General features: G+C 40.0%; 1 pseudogene; it reads right to left on the reverse strand.

Annotated features, from left to right (window-relative positions):
• Positions 1 to 14,519: 14,519 nt before the first annotated feature.
• LOC126766851 (cyclopropane-fatty-acyl-phospholipid synthase-like) lies at positions 14,520 to 16,207 on the reverse strand (annotated as a pseudogene).
• Positions 16,208 to 16,557: the final 350 nt, after the last annotated feature.

Raw genomic sequence — 16,557 nt, forward strand, 5'->3', positions numbered from 1 at the left:
GAAAATCGTGGAAGGACACACAGAAAGAAAAGGGAAACAACAATAACAAAGAGAAATGTGTCTGTGTGTGTGTGTGTGTGTGTGTGTGTGAGCGTTGTTTCCTTCTTTCCTATATTCTCTCTCTCTTCCTATAAACCGTTGTTCTATAAACCAAAAACAAAAAAAAAGAAGAGAAAAAATGGGAGAGAGAAAGAAAAATAGAGAGTGTACAGAGAAACCATCGCCGGCAATAACAAAAAACGTTCCTTTCCTTTCATTCTTCTTCCTTTTCTTTTTTCCTTTTTTGTTGTTGTCGATGACCAGTGGTAATGTTCAAGGCCACTGTGTGTGTGTGTATGTGAAAAGAGAGGGAAAAACACAGAGTTGCAAAAAGAAAAAAAAAGATGAATAGAGCGGAACCAGTGGGCTTCGGCGCCATCTGCAGTCCCGAGAGGGACGGGGAAGCTCGTACTAACCACTACACACACACACACAAAAAAAAAAAAGTGTCTATGTAAAAAAAAGAGAATGCCAAATACTAAAAAAAAAAAAAAGCAAAGAGAGAAAAAGTAGAGACAGAAAAAGAGAAAGAAAAGAAGAAGGCTCAATGTGGGAAAATGTGTTTCTGTTGACATACGAATAAAACAAAGTAAAACAAAGCAAAAAAAAGAAAGAGATGAAAGAGCAAAAAAAAAAGTGAAAGAAAAAAAAAAAAGAAAGAAAAAAGGAGGGGACCACCCGCATGGAAGAGGAAAGCTCAAACAATAGTAAAAGAGGAAAAAAATCAATAAAGAGACTTTGTGCAAAAAAAAGAGAGCAGGTAAAAAAAAAAAAGAGAAGAAGAGAAAGAGAAAAAAAAAGTGGAAGAGAGAGAGAGAGAAGTTGCGAAAGAAAAATGATGACGTTTTTTTACGCATTTAGAGAGAAAGAAAGTGGAGAGAGAAAAAAAAGAAAGAAAAAAAAAAGAGAGAGAGAGAGAGAAAGTTTATACAAAGCGGGTTCCTCCTACGCCGCGCCGATCGTCGCGTTTCTCTCTTCTCCTCTCTCTCTCTCATTTCTGTTTCTCGATCTTTTGTTCTCTGTGAGTCCACTGCCCCATTTCTTCTTCTCCTTGTTTTCTTTTCATTCTCATTTTCATTTTTTTTTTTTATTTTCTTCATTCTTTTCTTCTCAATTTCTCTCCGTCTCCGTGTGTCTCTCTCCTTGAGAGAGTGACAAGAAATAGAAAGATAGACCGTCTCGAGAGACGAAAAGACAAAACACCAAAACATAATAATAAACCCAACGTACCAGTAGCAAAAAAAAAAGAGATGAGATTTCGGGTCACGCGTACGTAGGGCGTGGGGGACTCGCTGCTCATTTTTGCCTTTTTTTTTTTAGTTTAAAAAAAAAAATGAGAGAAAAAAAAAAAAAAAACAGAAAATAAAAAAGAGAGAAAAAAGAGACAAAAAGAATAGACTTAGGGACGTCTTCTGTTTCTCTTTCCTCTTTTTTTCTTTTTTTTCTTTTTTTTTCTTTAAAGTTGTGTGTGTGTGTGTGTGTGAATAAAAAAAAGAGAGAAAGAAAAAAAAGAAAAAAGAGCAAGAGAGAAAAACAAAACTTGCGAGTAGACATCCTTTCTTTTTGTTTTTTTCTCTCTCTTTTCTCTCTTTTTTCACTCTCTCTTTAAAACGTTTGTGTGTGTGTGTGTGTTGTGTGTGTGTTTTTTTTTTCCCTTTTCGAAATGTCATCAACTCAATTTCTCTTTTTTTTTTTTTTCAACAACACACACACACACAGGAAAAGAAAGACAAAAAAAGAGAGAGAAAAGAAAAAAAAAGAAAAAAGAGAAAGAAAGAAAGAGCTTTCGAAAAAAAAAAGCAAAAAAAAAAAGAGAGAGAGAGAGACTTTTTTTCTTTTTCTTTTTTTTCTTTTAAAGAACTTTTTTTTTCCTCTTTTACAAGAAAAAAAAAAAACAAAAAAGACAACGAGAGAAGAAGAGAGAGAGAAAAAAAAAAAGAGAAGAGTAACTTGCCAATGACAAAAAGATGGAGAAAAAAGAGAAAAAAAAAAAGAGAGGGAAAAAAAGAGAGAGAGAGAAAAAGAGAGAGGAGAGAAAGAGAGAGAAAAGAAAAGAGAGAAAAAAGAAGAAGGAGGAGGATTTTTTTTTAGGCAAGGGAAAATTTTTGTTTTTCCTTTTTCTCTCTCTCTCTTTTTTTTCTCTTCTCTGCTTTTTTGGAAAAAAAGGTGAACTCGAAAAAAACCAAAAAAAAAAAAGAGGAGGAGGCAAAATAAAAGAAAAAAAAAAGGACAACAACACACAAGAAAAAGACAAAAGGCAGAGATAAAAAAGAAAAAAAGAGAGAGAATCAAAAGGAGAAGAGAAGAGAGGTGAGAGAAAAAAAAAAAGATCGGGGAAGAGTCTCCTTCCTAAAAATTTGTACATTTTTTTTTTCATGAACAAAAGAAAGTAGAAGAGAGAGAAAAAAAAAGCAAGAGAATTGTGTAAACACAAGAGAAAACAGACGAATCATCATCTCTTTTTTTTTTTTTTTTTTTTTTTTTTAAGCAAAAAAAAAAAAAAAAAAAAAGCAAAAAACAAAAAGTGAAACACAAAAGAGAGAGAGAAAGAGAGAGAGCAAGAAGGAAAAAACTTTTTTTCCAAACAGAATATCCTTCCACATGGAAAAAGAGAGTCCCCTTGTGTCTTGTTTGATTCTCTTAAGAGAGAGAGGGGCACAGAGCAGGCGGTCGCTAAAAAAAGAAAAAAAGAAAAAAAAGAGAGACACACACACAAAAAAAAAAAAAGCTGTTTTTTTATTTGTTTTTTTCTCTTTCTTTCTCCTTTCACTTTTTTCTTCTCTTTCTCTCTCTCTCTCTCGCCGGCGAATAATATATAAAAAGAAAATAGGGCGCTGCTCTTCTTGAGAGAGAAGAGAAAGAGTCTCTCTCTCTTTTTTCAAAAATGGCGTTGTTTTTGAAAAGAAGAAACTTGCCTCTGCTGTGAGAGAGAGGAAAAAAAAAAAAAGAAAAAAGAAGAAAGGAAGGAGAGAGAAAAAGGAGGAAAAGTAGAAGAGAGGAACGTTACACGTCCCTCTTCTTTCCACTTTTTTTTTTTGAGAAAATTTCCTGTTTTTTGTTCTTTCTGTTTTGAAAAAAAAAAAAAAAAAGAGAGAGAGAGAAAAAAGAGAAAAAAAAAAAAAAAAGAAGGAAAAAAAAAACTAGAAAGTGTTCCGTTTTGTGGGCGGTTGTTTTCACGCTCCGCCTTGAGAGAAGGCGGGAAAAGAAAAAAAAAAAAAAGAAAAAGAGAAAAGAGGAGAGTGGTGCTAAAGAAGAAATGATTTTCTCGTCCCCTCGCAACGAAAGAAAGACGAGAGGCTGAATATTTAAAAAAAAAAAAAAGCGGGGCAAAGCTTTTTCCATTTTTCTTTTTCTTCTGTCGAAGCAAAAAAAAAAAAGAAAAAAAGTCAATTCTTCAGCGTTCCAGAAAGGACAAACCGACACACACAGCAGGCTGGCGAGCGCCGCCAAGAAAAGAGAAAAAAGGGGCCAATTCATCACCTCCGAAGCCTTCTTCTTTTTCTTTTTTTCTTCTTACTTTTTTCTTTTTCTTTGAGGAAAAGATTATATTCTATCTATATATATATGTATATATATGTCCACCACGCCTTCTGTGTGTTTTCATCTTCTTCACGAAAAGATAACTGTCGCTGTCTCTTTGCTTGCTGCTGCTCTGCAGGGAAGTCATCGTCGTCAAAAAGGAGGACGCACTGTTTGAGAGACAGAGAAGAAAAAAAGATGGAAAAAAAAAAGAAGAGAAGAGAGAGCGGTCCCTTCGGAGAGAGAGGACCGAGAGAAGAGAGAAGCGCCTCAGAGAGCGAAGCACTCACGTCGGTCGAGAGAGAGAGAGCTGTCTCTTTGTGTTTGTTTTTTCTTTTTCTTTTCTTTTCGTTTTCTTTTTTTCTTTCTTTTCTGTTCTTTTTCTCTCCTGAGAGAAAGCGACCCTTTCGTCTTTCTCTCTCTGCCGCACAACACACGCGATGGTGTTCAAAAAGAAAGAAAATTCATCAAAAGAGAAAAGCGCCATGCAGTTGCCACCCTTTCGACACACCAACGCAAACAGAGAGACACTCTCTTTGCACTGCAAAAAAAAAAAAAATAGAGAGTTAAAAAAAAAGAAAACAACACAAAAACAATAAAAAAAAAAGGCTTTTTTTCTTTTTTTGTGTTACCCCCTCTCTCTTGGAAGGTTTAATAGACAACGAAATCCCTTTGTGTGTAAACGTAGAGAAAAAAAAAAAAGAGAGAGAGGCAATCAGAAAAAAAAAAAAAAAAGAAACGCCTTTTTCTTTTTTTCTCTGCCGGTTTTTTTTTTTTTCGAAAAAGAAGAAAAAAAAAAAGGAAAAAAAAAAAAAAAAAGAAAAAAAAAGATCGCTGAAAAAAAATGAAGCAGGGAGACAATGCATTTTTCCTTTTTTTGTATATATTTCTTCGTTTTTATTTTTTTTGTTCTCTTTGTGTGTGTGTCCCTTTATTATTTTCTTGTTTTTTGTGTGAGAAGTTGCCTGTGAGAGAGAGAGAGAGGAGACAACAATTCGCTGAGGACCCAACAGGCAAAGCGGCAACAACAAAAACAACTGAAAAAAAAAAATAATAAAAAAAAAAAGGGGAGAAGGCGGAGGAAAAAGAATTTTCAGAAAACAAAACGACAAAAAAAAAAAGAAAAAAAAGGAAAAAGAGGAAGAGAAAAGGGAGAAGAGACAGAGAAGTCTTTTTTGTTCTTTCCTCTTTTTTTTCTCTTTTCTCGCACTCTGTTTTCGCTACAAGTGGGATAATAAAAAGGAAAGAAAAAACAAAAAAAAAAAGAAAGAAAAAAAAAAAAGAACTGAACCAGTTGAAAAAAGAAGAAAAGAGAGAGAGAGAGAGAAAAGAGGGAGAGGTGGAAAATTTCACACACACACACACACTCAAGGAAAAAAAAAAAAGAGAAACAGACAGCACACAATCTCTCGAACAAAATTCTCTCTCTTTTCTTTTTTTTTTTCTCTCTCACTTTTTTTTGAAAAGATGAAAAGAAGGTGTTGAAAAAAGAGAGAGAGAGAAAGAGAGAAAGAGAGAGAGAGAAGTGTGAGCTACACAAGACAGCTTGGGCGGAAATCTTTTTGGCTTCTTTCTTCCTCAAGGAGAAAAAAAAATAAAAGAAAAAAGAAGAGAGAGAGAGACTGTGTGTGTGTGTGTGTGATAAAGAGAGCTTTCTTTTTTTATTTTTTTTTTTTTAAATGTAAACTTCCTATAACACACAAAAAGAGAGAAAAAAAAAAAAAAAAAGGAGGAGAAGAGAGAGAAGGAAAGGAATCGTATCTTGCGCCTCTCACGGAAAAAAAAAACAAAAGGGTGTCATTTCTTAGGGATTATAGCACAGGAAAAAAAAAACAAAAAAAAGAAAAGAAAAAGAAGAGAAAAAAAAGAAAAAAAGGAAGGCTCTATCGCCGCCTCTTTCCTCCTTTCTCTCTTTCTCTTTTTTTTTTCTTTTTCTCTCTTTTCCCTTCTTTCTCCTTTTTGTGTAAACGCACACCTTCCCACTGAGGTCTGTCCTGTACCGTGTCCTCCACGTGTCTTTTTCTTTCTTTTTTTTTTTTATTCTTTTTGATTTTTTTTTTTTTGACGTTGTGTGTTGGTGGTGGAAAATTTCTTTTTACTTTTTTTTTTTTTCCACCGTGTCTTGTGTCTCTTTCTCTCTTTGTTCTTTTTTCTCATTCTCTCTCGTAAACCAAATTGAAAAAATGGAATAATAAAAAAACAGCAAAAAAGCCCTGCGGGTCGACTCTCTCTCTTCTCTCTCCCTCTCAAGAGAGGAGAGAAAGAAAAGAGAAAAAAAAGAGAGAGAGTTCGCTCTCATCACATGCAAGAGAAAAAAAAGAGAGAGAGAAAAAAGAAAGAGAAAAAAAAGAGCGGAGTGGAGAGAAAAGGAAAAAAAAAAAAGAGAGAGGAGAGAAAAGAGGTTGAAAAAAAAAAAAAGTGAGCTTGTTTCGCAGACAGAGAAAAGAAAAGAAAAACTGTGTGATGCAAACGAAAAAAAAAAATGATGAATGGCGGTGTCGACAATAGAGAGAACAAAAAAAAAAAAAAAAAAAGAACGAGAGAGAAATAGGACACGCTGACTTCTCCATATTGTGTGTGTGTTATTTTCTTTTTTCTAACAAAGAATAGTAATGAAAGAAAAAAAAAAGAGAAAAAAAGAAAAAAAAAAACAAACTCTCTCTCTTTTCTTTTGCCCTTCTTTCTTTGGGCTTTTTTCTTCTTTTTTTTTTGAGAGATCGGCGTGTGTTCTTCTCGGGGAGAGAGAAAAAGAAAAGAAAAAAAAAAAAAGAGCGTCCTGTCTTTCTTTCTTTGTGTTCTACCACTTCTCCTTCATAAAGAAAAAAAGAGGGGGAAAAGCGTTTTCACTCTCAAAAAAAGAAAAAAAGTCAAAACAGAGAAAAAAAAAAGAAGAGAGATTTTTTCTTTGTCTCCACGTCTCTCTCTCTCTCCAAAAAAAAAAAAAGAGAGAAAAGAAAAAAAGAAGAAGAGAGAACAGAGGGGTTGCCACCGAGAGAAAGAGAAGGAGAAAGGGAAAGAAAAAAAACAAAAAGAAAAAAAAAATGTTCATCTCATATTTCTTTTTTTTTCTTTTTTTCTTTCTTTTGCGCTGCAGCTCAACTCCCTATTTGCTCCAAGACTTTTTTCTTTGCGAGGGAGAAATTTTTTTTCCCTCTTTTTTTTTTTTTTTTTCATTCTTTTTTTCTTGTGTGTGTGTGTGTGTGTGTTGTGTGTCAGGAAAAGGAAAAAGAGAAAGAGAGAGAGAGAGAGAGAAAAAAGAAGTGAAATCAGGTCTTTCTTTCTCTCAAAGAAAAAAAAACACAATGAAAAAAAAGAGAGAGAGAGAGAAAAAAAGAGAAGACAAACAGAGAGAAATTATTTTAGCTGCGAATGAAAAGAAAAAAGAGGAGAAAAAAAAAAAAAAGAGAAAGAGAAAGCGAGTCCTTTTTTGCTTGGTGAGAATTGAAAAAAGAGAGCGAGTTCGCCGGGACACAGTGACCTTTGCCGTACACACACACAAAAAAAAAAAACACAAAAAAAGAAAGAAAGAAAAAAAGAGAAAAAAAGAGAAAGAAGAAAAAATACATGTCACTCTTGTTGATTTGCTCAATTTTTTTTTTTCATGCTTTTTCACGGCCGCATAGGAGGAGGGAACGACGACTCCCATTGAGCATCCGCACCACGTCGCTGCCGTTGCGGCTTTTCATTGTTTTTCTCTCGAGAAAAATAATATATATATATATATTTTCTTTTTTTTTCCTCTCATTTTCTCATCCTTCTTTTTCTTTTCATCCTTTTCATTCCATCTTTTCTTTGTTGAAGAAAAATCGCTCTTTTTTTGAGTTAACTGCAGGAGCGGCAGATTTTGCCACTCTTCGCTTCCATCGCTCCAAAAAAAAGTGTCCACCACCACCACTCTCTCTTATTATTATTATTATTACCACCATTATTATTACCATTAATATTACCATCATTGCTGTCTTTTGAGCCGCGCTTCAGTATGGTGTGTGTGTGTGAATGAGTGGTGCTGGAGTCGAGAAAGAAAGAAAAAAAAAAGAAAAAAGGAGAGAAAGGAGAGGTGGGGAGGAGAGAAAATGGCATCGCTCTCAGCACTTCGCTTGAAAATAAGTCATTCTCTCTAGGCCTCAAATCCCGTTTTTTCTTTTTTTTTTCTTTTGCGTGTTGTCTGTGTGTCTTGAATGGAGACCCAAAGGCAGTGCAGAAGAGAGAAGCACCGCGACTTGTGAGAACCACCCCTTTTTTTTTTTCTTTGCTCTCAAAAAGGTGAAGAAATCACTTCTCTTTTCTTTTCAGGCGAGTCTGTGTCTCTCTCTCTCCTTTTTTCACGATGGGCTCGCAAGAAATTTGAAAGGGGGGACGCGCTTGCCACGGCTTTTCTTCTCTCTTCTTTTTCTCTTTTTTCCATTTATAAAGTCCGAAAAAAGTCTGACGTCGTCAGACATCGAGAAAAAAAAGAGACACACACAAAACAAAAGCCGTGGGAAACATTTTGGAACATGTGTGTTTTTTTTTTTTTTTTTCAATTCATCATTAAAAAAAAAACTTGATCATCGCTGGAACGTTTTGAACAAAGAGCAAAAAAAGACTCTCTTTTGCTTTTCTCCTTTCCTCCTTTTGAGAGAAGACAAAATGCAAAAAAAAAGCAGGAGGACAGAGCAACAAAAAAGAGCGGGAGAGAGGATAAAAAGAGATCTCTCTCTTTTTGTTTTCTCTTTTTTTTTTTTTTTGCCGTTGATGAGTACAAAGCTCTCGTTGTGTTCTGCCTGAATTCTGTCTCTCTCTCTCTTTTTTCTTTCCAAAAGATAAGGAAGACAAAAAAAAAAAAAAAAAGTTCTTTTCGTGGAGAGAAAGGAGAGAAGTAGAAGAAAAGCAACAACAACAAGAACAATGGGTCTTTTGTTTTTTCTTTTCACGTTTTTTCTTGAGACACCAAAAAAAAAAAAAAGAGAGAAAAAAGAAAAAAAAAAAAAAAAAAAAAAAAAAAAAAACGGAAAAAACGACCACACAAGTTGAACCCAAAAAAAAAAAAAAAAAAAATCCAGAGAGACTTTTTAAAAAGTTTTGTTTGGCAAGTCTGCGTCCAGTGAAAAAAAAGAAAGAAAAAGAGAAAAAGAAAAAAAAGAAAAAAGAGAGAGAAAGCACCTAAAACTCTCTCTGGTATTGGAGAAAGGAGGAAAAGGGGAGAAAGGATGGGTGGGAGAGAGAGAGAGAGAGAAAAAAAATGCTTTTTGGGGAAAAACAGATTAAAAAAAAAAAAAGAAGAGAATTTACAATTTCACTTTTTCACGTGTGAAAAAATTTCGCCCTGCAAAGAGAAAAAAAAAAAGTTGAAAAGGACTGAATCTCTCTAGGAGAGAGAGCCAAAACACACACACACACTGAGAAAGCAAAAAAAAGAAAGCGGAAAAAAGAAACAATGAAAAAAAAAAAAAGAAAGAGAGAGGAAAAAAAACAGCAAAAGCAACAACACCGGGAGAAGAGAAAGAAAGAATGGAAGAAAGGGGGAACAGAAAACAGAATCCACCTTTCTCTCTCTCTGTGTGTGTGTGACACTATAGTGAATGTGGTCCAGAAGAGAGAGGGCGGAGTTTCCGGAAAATTTTTTTTTTTTTTTTCTTTTTTTCTCTTTCTGAAGTTTGTTGTGTGTTCTGCAGATGTGTAACGAAAGGAGAGAGTGGAGAAGTTTCTACGGAGCTGGTCGAGTGCAAAAAAAAAAAAAAAAAATATATATATATAAGGGAGAAAGAGAAAGAGAGTAAACAATGAATCAAATCTTTCTTTGTTGTTGTTCTTTTTTTCTTGAACCTATCGGACAGAGAATTTTTGGTCGTGGGTGGCAAGGAAGAAGAAGGAAAATTTCTCCCATTTCTTTATTTTCTTCCCTTTTCCCCTTTTTTCTCCTTTTTCTCCACGAGTAAAAAAAAAGTCCGAGGCTCAACGTCTTTCATGCAATTCAATGGAAGCCGCGCGCATCACCAAAGAAATTCTTTTTTTTTTTTTTCGTGTGTGTGTGTTTTTTGGATAAGAACCAGACATGCCATCCAAAGACGCTGCAGCGTGTCACAAGGCACAGACACACACACACGAACGCAGGTACAACACACTGCGAGATTAACAAAAAACAACAGCAAACAGAGATGAAACAGAGGCAAAAAAAAAAACACGCATTCAGAAAAAAAAAAGGGGGAACATTAATTTAAAAAAAAAAGAAAAGATGACAGGAATGCCATCACACAAGGATCGCAGAGAAAAAAAAAAAAAAAGAACAACAAAAAAAAAAAAAAAAGAAAGAAGGGACAGGCTTCACTGTCTCTCTCTTTTTCTTTATTTCTTTTATCTCTTTCTTTTATTTATATTATTTCTCTCTCTCTCTCTCTCCTCTCTCTCCTCGCGTTTAAAACCCTAGTCGAGCAGCCAGTGGTGCAGCTCTCTTGCCCATCCTTCCCAACATTGTAAACATACACGCAATGACTTCGCACAAAGATCTTCTTGTTGGAAAATTTTCATCAGCTCTCCTCCTCAAAACGAAACAAATCGCCTCGACGCTGTTCTCAATCTCTTAGCACAAACGCCGGCATTAAATTTCGCTCTTCAGCTGGAGTGTCCTTGGCTTTGGCCATTGCTGCTGCGGTGGACAAAGAAGGGAAGGACATCGAGGGGGTCTAAAACACACACTAAGGGCGGCGCGTAGCCAACACGAAGAGACACGGCCGGCGACTGCATAAAATGAATGTGGCGGCTTCTCTTTTTTCTTCTTCACCGTCGCCACCATCGCGGCTCTGTTTTGTGTTTTTTTCTGATTTCGAATTCCATTTGTAGAGACCGTCGAGAGCTTTCGAGTGCGTCGCCCTTCGCACCGCCAGGAGGAGTCAAGCGAAGCGATGTAGGCGCGGGTGGAGAGATGGTTGGCGAGGTGTGCCTGCAGGACCACGAAGTCGTGGAGGGCAAACCGCAGCGGCAGCTTCAACAGCTCATCATAGAGGTCTGCTCGCAGCGCGCGGTTCCAAAAAGAGCTGCGAGACTTTGGCAGACCCGAGCGACTGAAGAAGAAAGTGTTTCGCGTCTCGGGCGAGAAAGAAGGCGGCAGCGTGCAGTCGAACCTCACCACTGCCTCCATTGCCTCCACTGCCACTGCCATTGCCTCTTTGAGTGTGGCTCTCTCTCCCTCCGCAAGGACGTTGAGAAACTGACCATTGCGGTTTCGCGCATCGAAATCTCTCCGAGACCGGCGGTGCCAGCAGTTTACTCCGAGTTTTTTCTCTCGAGCGACGGAGCATCACGCAAATGGCTTTCCTCCTTTTTTTTCTCTTCTTTTTTTTTGTTTAAAGGATGATTCTAAAAAAAAAAGAAGAAAAAAAAAAGCTTCTTTTCTTTGTCTCTCTCTCTCTTTGGTATCAGAAGGTGCACGCCTCACTTGGATGTCAACAACGATGTCCAAATGGAAAGAGAGAGAAAGACGGAGAGAGAAAAGACAAAGGACGGGACCATGCCGCCTCAAGGCACAAAAAAAAAAAAAAGAAGAGTCGATGGCAACAACAAAAAGACTTTTTTTCTTCAAAAAATAAAGTCGAGAAGCCGCTCATCTCTTTTTCTTCGTATGTCTCTCAACTCAAACTCAGCCTCAACCAAACAAAGACAACGTAACACAAAGGAAGGGGAGAGACACCTTTGTGCGCCTCCGCGTTCCATCCGTCCTTCCTTTTTCGCTGTCTGCTGATTGGGTGGTTCTGCATTCTTCTTTTTTTTTTTTAAGTATTTTGGTTCGTTCTCGATTTACCAGCGATGGAAAGGTCGTTAGAGAAAAAGTGATATTTAAGTAAACTGTTAAAAGAGAAAAAGAAATATGAGTGATCTTTTTGAGGCAAAACAACAACAATCACAAGAAGAAAAAGAAAAAGAGAGAGAAAGAGAAAGAGAAGGGGAGGGGGAGAGGGGAAAAGGATATCTATTCTCTTTTGTTTGTTTTCTTTCTTTCCTTTCTCTCTCTCTTCTCTTTTTCCTTCTTTCAGGCGCGGACATCGCTTAGGACACGCAAAGCAACCAGCGCCCTTCCGCTCTCTCTCTCTCTCTCTCTAGCGATTTCTTTTCTTTCCTCTCTTTCAACTCTCTCTCTCTGTCTCACTCGCATAGAAGGGGGAATAAGACAAAAAAAAAAAAGAAAATAACACCAACACACACAACACTTAGACAAGGAAGAAAAGAAAAAAAAAAACGCAGCGAGGGTATTTAAAGCAGAGTGAAACGCCGTCTTCTTCTCTTGTTTTCTTCTTTCTTTTTTCTTTCCTCCTCCTCCTTCGTCCCTCCCTCACACACTCCCACCTTCCCGTCCAGACTAAAGAAGAGAAAAAAGTGAAAAAAAGGGGATAACAAAATGTGCACAGACAGTGCAAAAAAAAAAAAAAAAAAAAGAGGGAGCAAAACGTCGCAACGCCGTGAGGGAGACAGAAAAAAAAAAGAAGACAAGAGAAGAGAAATGACAAAGGGAAACACACCTGCAAAAAAACAAAAGAAAAGGAAAACAAAACAAACAAAAGACCTTAAAGTGTCATAGCAGCGGCCGCCCTCTGTTCGAGCGCTTCTCCACGAGTGCCTGGTATGTCGCCGTCCCCGTTGTGGTGACTGTCCACGTGGCGGTGCACCAGTTGCACCGCAGCTCCAGCCGGACACCATCTTTGGTGAGGGTTGTGTCGATGCGGTGGCATGAATTGCACTTGACATATTCATCGAAGTAGCGAATAAAGATGCACTCAAAGTCCGGTGGCCTTGTTCGTCTGGTATTTGAGAATGAGCGTTGTTGCTATCGAGGTTGCCGCGGATCGCCAGCTCCTTCTCGATGAAGTCCTTCACATCCTCCGTGGGGCGGTGGATGGCCTCACAGATGCGCGAAGGACCAAAGTTGCTGATCACAGTTTTCTTCTTGCCAATCTTTTCAAGGACGGAGGACGGGCACTTGGAGCGCTCGACGAGTGCACTGCCCTCCTGGTTTCATTCAGCTGCTCATAGAGCCGAGAGAGCATCTCGCCATAGGTGTAGCCCATCTTGTGGTCCACACCTCCTCACCGTTGCTGGTCGGCGAGGAGGTGGAGGCAGCAGCGGCGAGGGCAGCAGCAGCAGCGGCGACATCTCTGACATCGAGAAACTTCTCCACCCGCGCGGCCTCCTCCTCGCCACCTCATCGCTCTGCAAATGCGCGACCATCGCGTTCTCCACGTCCCGTCGAGTGAAGACCTTCAAATAGATCCCCGTCAGGTCCGCGAGTGTAATGGCATCGTAGTCGAAATGGTACAGGACCACACACCGCACTACGCACGCGCCACTTGTGGCACCGCCGCTGAGGGTCGAGGAGGGGTCTGCGTGGCGAGAAGAAGAAGAAGAAGAAAAAAAAAAAGAAGAAGGAGGTGCTGGTGGTGGTGGCGGGGGGGAGGGGCTCTCGCGGTCTCGCCTCCTCCCACCACCGCCTCTGATTTGCTGCAGCCGCGGCGGCAGTGCTGCTCAGCCGCTCGTGGACGCGCGCGACGAGAAATGGGAGCGCCGGCGGCTTCGACCACTGCCTTCTCCACCACCACCACCACCTCTTCCCCGTCGCCGTCGTCGTCGCGCTGGGCACCGCGGCGAGGCTGCGTTTCACAGGGGCTCCGCCATTCTTTTTTTGTGTTTTTGTTTACTTGAAAGAAGAAAAAAGAAAAAGAAAACTTGAAGAAGAAGAAAGAGAGGTGAAGGCAATTAAAAAAAAAAAAAAAGATGGTGTCTGTGGGCGAGGAGTGAATAATCATTAAAAAAAAAAAAAAAGTGATGCGTTTGGGATTCACTGAATGCACGGTTCGTTTTTTGTTGTTGTTTAGAAGCACACAGGAGAGAGAAAAAAAGAAAAAAAGAGAAGAAGGAAAGAGAGAGAGAAAGAGAGGATGCATTTTGTAGACACGACAAACAACGTCATTGTCCTTATGGCCATCATCATCATTATCATTTATAAACAAAAAAAAAAAAAAAACAAAAAGAAAGAAAAAAGAGATAGTCCACAGGGGGTAGTCGAACACGGCAATCGAAAGCGGGCGGGAAAGAAAAGGAGAGAGAAAGGAGCGTTTTCTTCCTCCTTTCATGCCAAACACAATGACAGCGCGCTCGCTTTTTTTTTGTTTTCTCTCTCTCTTTTCTCCCTTTCTTTTTTTTTTCTCTCCTTTTTTTTCTTTTCTTTTTCTTCTTCTTCAGTTCCGATGTGTGTGTGTGTGTGTGTGTGTCTGTGTGAGTTACATTAGGGCAGTGGTTTTGTTGGGAAGGAAGGTGAGAGGGAGAGGTTTCTGCGTGTACGATAGAGTGAGTGAAAGAGTGGGTGAAAAGAGAGAGAGAGAGACAGAAAAGCGGTGGGAGAAAAAGGGAGAGAAGAAAAACAAAAAAAAAATGGAGAAAAAGAAAAAAAAATGGGGGCAGTAGTACCGTAAAACAAAAAAAAAAACAAATAATAAAGAAAAAAAGGTGAAGAAAAAAAAAAAGAAAAATAAATAAAGAGTGGCATGAAAAAGAAGTGCTTTAGAAACAAACAAACAAAAGGACCAATTCGTCTCTCCCCAATGGGACAAAAAAAAAAGAGGGCAGCATCGCCTCTACAAGAGTAATAATAATAATAATAATAAAAAGAAGTAAAGTGAATTAAAAAAAAAAGACCACAAAAACACGCACGCAAACCAACCACTTTTGCTGTTCGTCATGAAGCGTTTTGTATAAGGAAAAAAAAAGAAAAAAAAATTAACTAACACAAAAACAAAAATACACACGCGCGCGCACACACACAAAAAAACTCAAATGCTATTCTTCTCCTTTTTTTTTATTCGCGTTCCATTGTTTTTTTTTTTCTTTTTTTACCATCTCATGTACATGAAAAAAAAAAAACATCGATCTAAGAGTGTGTGTGTTATATATATATGTGTAGATATATAATAAATATAGAAAAAAAAAAAGAGAATTTATGGACGGTAAACATCCGGATAGCCTTGAACGCCGAGGGGGCTGAGGACGATCTGCCAAAGCTGGAGGTCGCGGGCTTTAAAGGCACCAGCGCTGCTGCTCAAATAATAATAAAACATGCGAAAGAACGTCTCGCTATCGGCCTGTTCCTTCTTTTGCGTCTTGTCCATCGACTTTCGGCTGCCATTGGTGGCTGCAGTTTTGTTCACGCTGCCGCTCGGACTCAACCCATCGGCGGTGGAAGAAGCAGAGAGTTCGCTGTTTGTGTTTAAATGGGCATTCGCCTTCGTCGCCGTCGACGTTGCAATGTGCTTGCGTGTGAGGTTCTCAGACATCGGGTGATTCTCTTTCCAGTACTGAAGAAAGCGCTCTCGCCAGGCGAGTAGGGTCAGGTAGTAGTAGTAGCCAAAGTTGTGCAGGTCCTCCATGACAAACGTGTCCTCGATGTTCTTGCCAATGTTCGCGATGGAGGGCAGACAGCCACCGGGGAAGATGTACTTCAGGTACCACTGGTCCGCACTCTCCTTCGTTCGCTTTCCCCCAATGGTGTGGAGTAGCAGCACCGCCTGCGGATCGTTGTCATTCAATAAGCTGCGCATCACTCCAAAGTACGTTTTGTAGTTCTTCGGCCCGACGTGCTCGAACATGCCAATGGAGACGATGCGGTCGAACTTTTTGTTCGCCTCCTTCTTCTCCGTTGCGTAGTACTTTTGGATGTCGCGGTAGTCGATGTTTAGAATCGTGACGGCATCGCGGTAGGCAGCCGTCATGGCCTCCGCGTTCTTCTTCTGCTCCTCTGCGATTGTGATGCCGACGACCTTGACCTTGTAGTGCTCAGCGAGAAAGAGCGCGAGGCCGCCCCAGCCGCAGCCCACGTCCAGCACCTCCATCCCAGGGCGGAGGCGCAGCTTCTCACCAATCATCCGCAGCTTTGTCGCCTGCGCTTCCTCGAGGTTCGTCACGGGCACCGCGTAGAGTCGGCCCGCGCTGTCCCGCCATCCTTTCCTTTCGCTTCGTCCCTCTGCCTCTCCCTGTTCTCGTTTTCTTCTTCCACCTCGAGGGGGATGTAGTAGCTCTCGTCGTTGCAGCCATAGGTGAAGCCGTCGACGTCCTCGCGGAATGTTTTATTTTTGAGCATCTGCTGCTGCATGGCGGTGCGGTCCGCCTCGGTGAGCGCATGCCTTCTTGTGCTTCACCCAAAAGGCACAACTGTACTGCATGTAGGGGCCAAGCAGCTGCCGAAAGAAGTCGTTGCCCAGGTCATAATGCATGAGCCCAACCTTCTTGCTCTTCCGCTTCGTCTGTGGGTTAATCAGGCGAGCCTTCATACACATTGGCCATGTCCATCGCGTTGTTCGGGAAGTAGTATTCAATGCCTCCGCGCAGAATCTTCTCGAAAAAGATGTGCAGCGAGTAAAAGTCGGTGGTGTCCCACCACCCCTCCATAAACGCCTCGCCGAGGCCGAGAGAGCCTTTTGAATCACGCGCATCAGCACCTTTGGATGCCTCACTTGAAGGTCGAAAGGCCGCGTGCCATTTAGCTTGACCGCCGCCAGGTCGAGAATCTTCTGACCAATCTTCGTACTTCTTCTCCTTCTCCATGAGGCGTTGGTACTCTTCTTCGGGAGAGTTGGAAGTGACTGCCATTGCCTGCGGGTCCACCATAAGTTGGGTAGGCGATAGCCATTCGTTTTCTTTTGTCGCGGCGGCAGTGTCAGAGGCGGAAGGGCTCTGCTGAAGCTCCGCAGCATTTTCCCTTTCGCAAAAGACGGCGTCGCGTTGGTTTGCCCTGTGGCTGCCGACGCCGGCCTCGAGAGGATTCACTACCGTTCTCGACGGCTGCTGCTGCTGCTGCTGCTGCTCCTCCTGCGGCTGCGGCTGAGCGGTCTCCATCATCTTTTACTCTGAGGAAGTAGAAAAAAAGAAAGATAAAAAGAAAGATAGAAAAGGAGAATTAGCTTTGTGACGGTGGTGGTAGTAAAGGCAAGATAAAAAATGCCTAACAACAACAGCAAAAATTAAAGAAAAAAAGATCAC

This window comes from Bactrocera neohumeralis, unplaced genomic scaffold, assembly GCF_024586455.1.
Source record: "Bactrocera neohumeralis isolate Rockhampton unplaced genomic scaffold, APGP_CSIRO_Bneo_wtdbg2-racon-allhic-juicebox.fasta_v2 ctg2658, whole genome shotgun sequence".
Lineage (NCBI taxonomy): Eukaryota > Metazoa > Arthropoda > Insecta > Diptera > Tephritidae > Bactrocera > Bactrocera neohumeralis.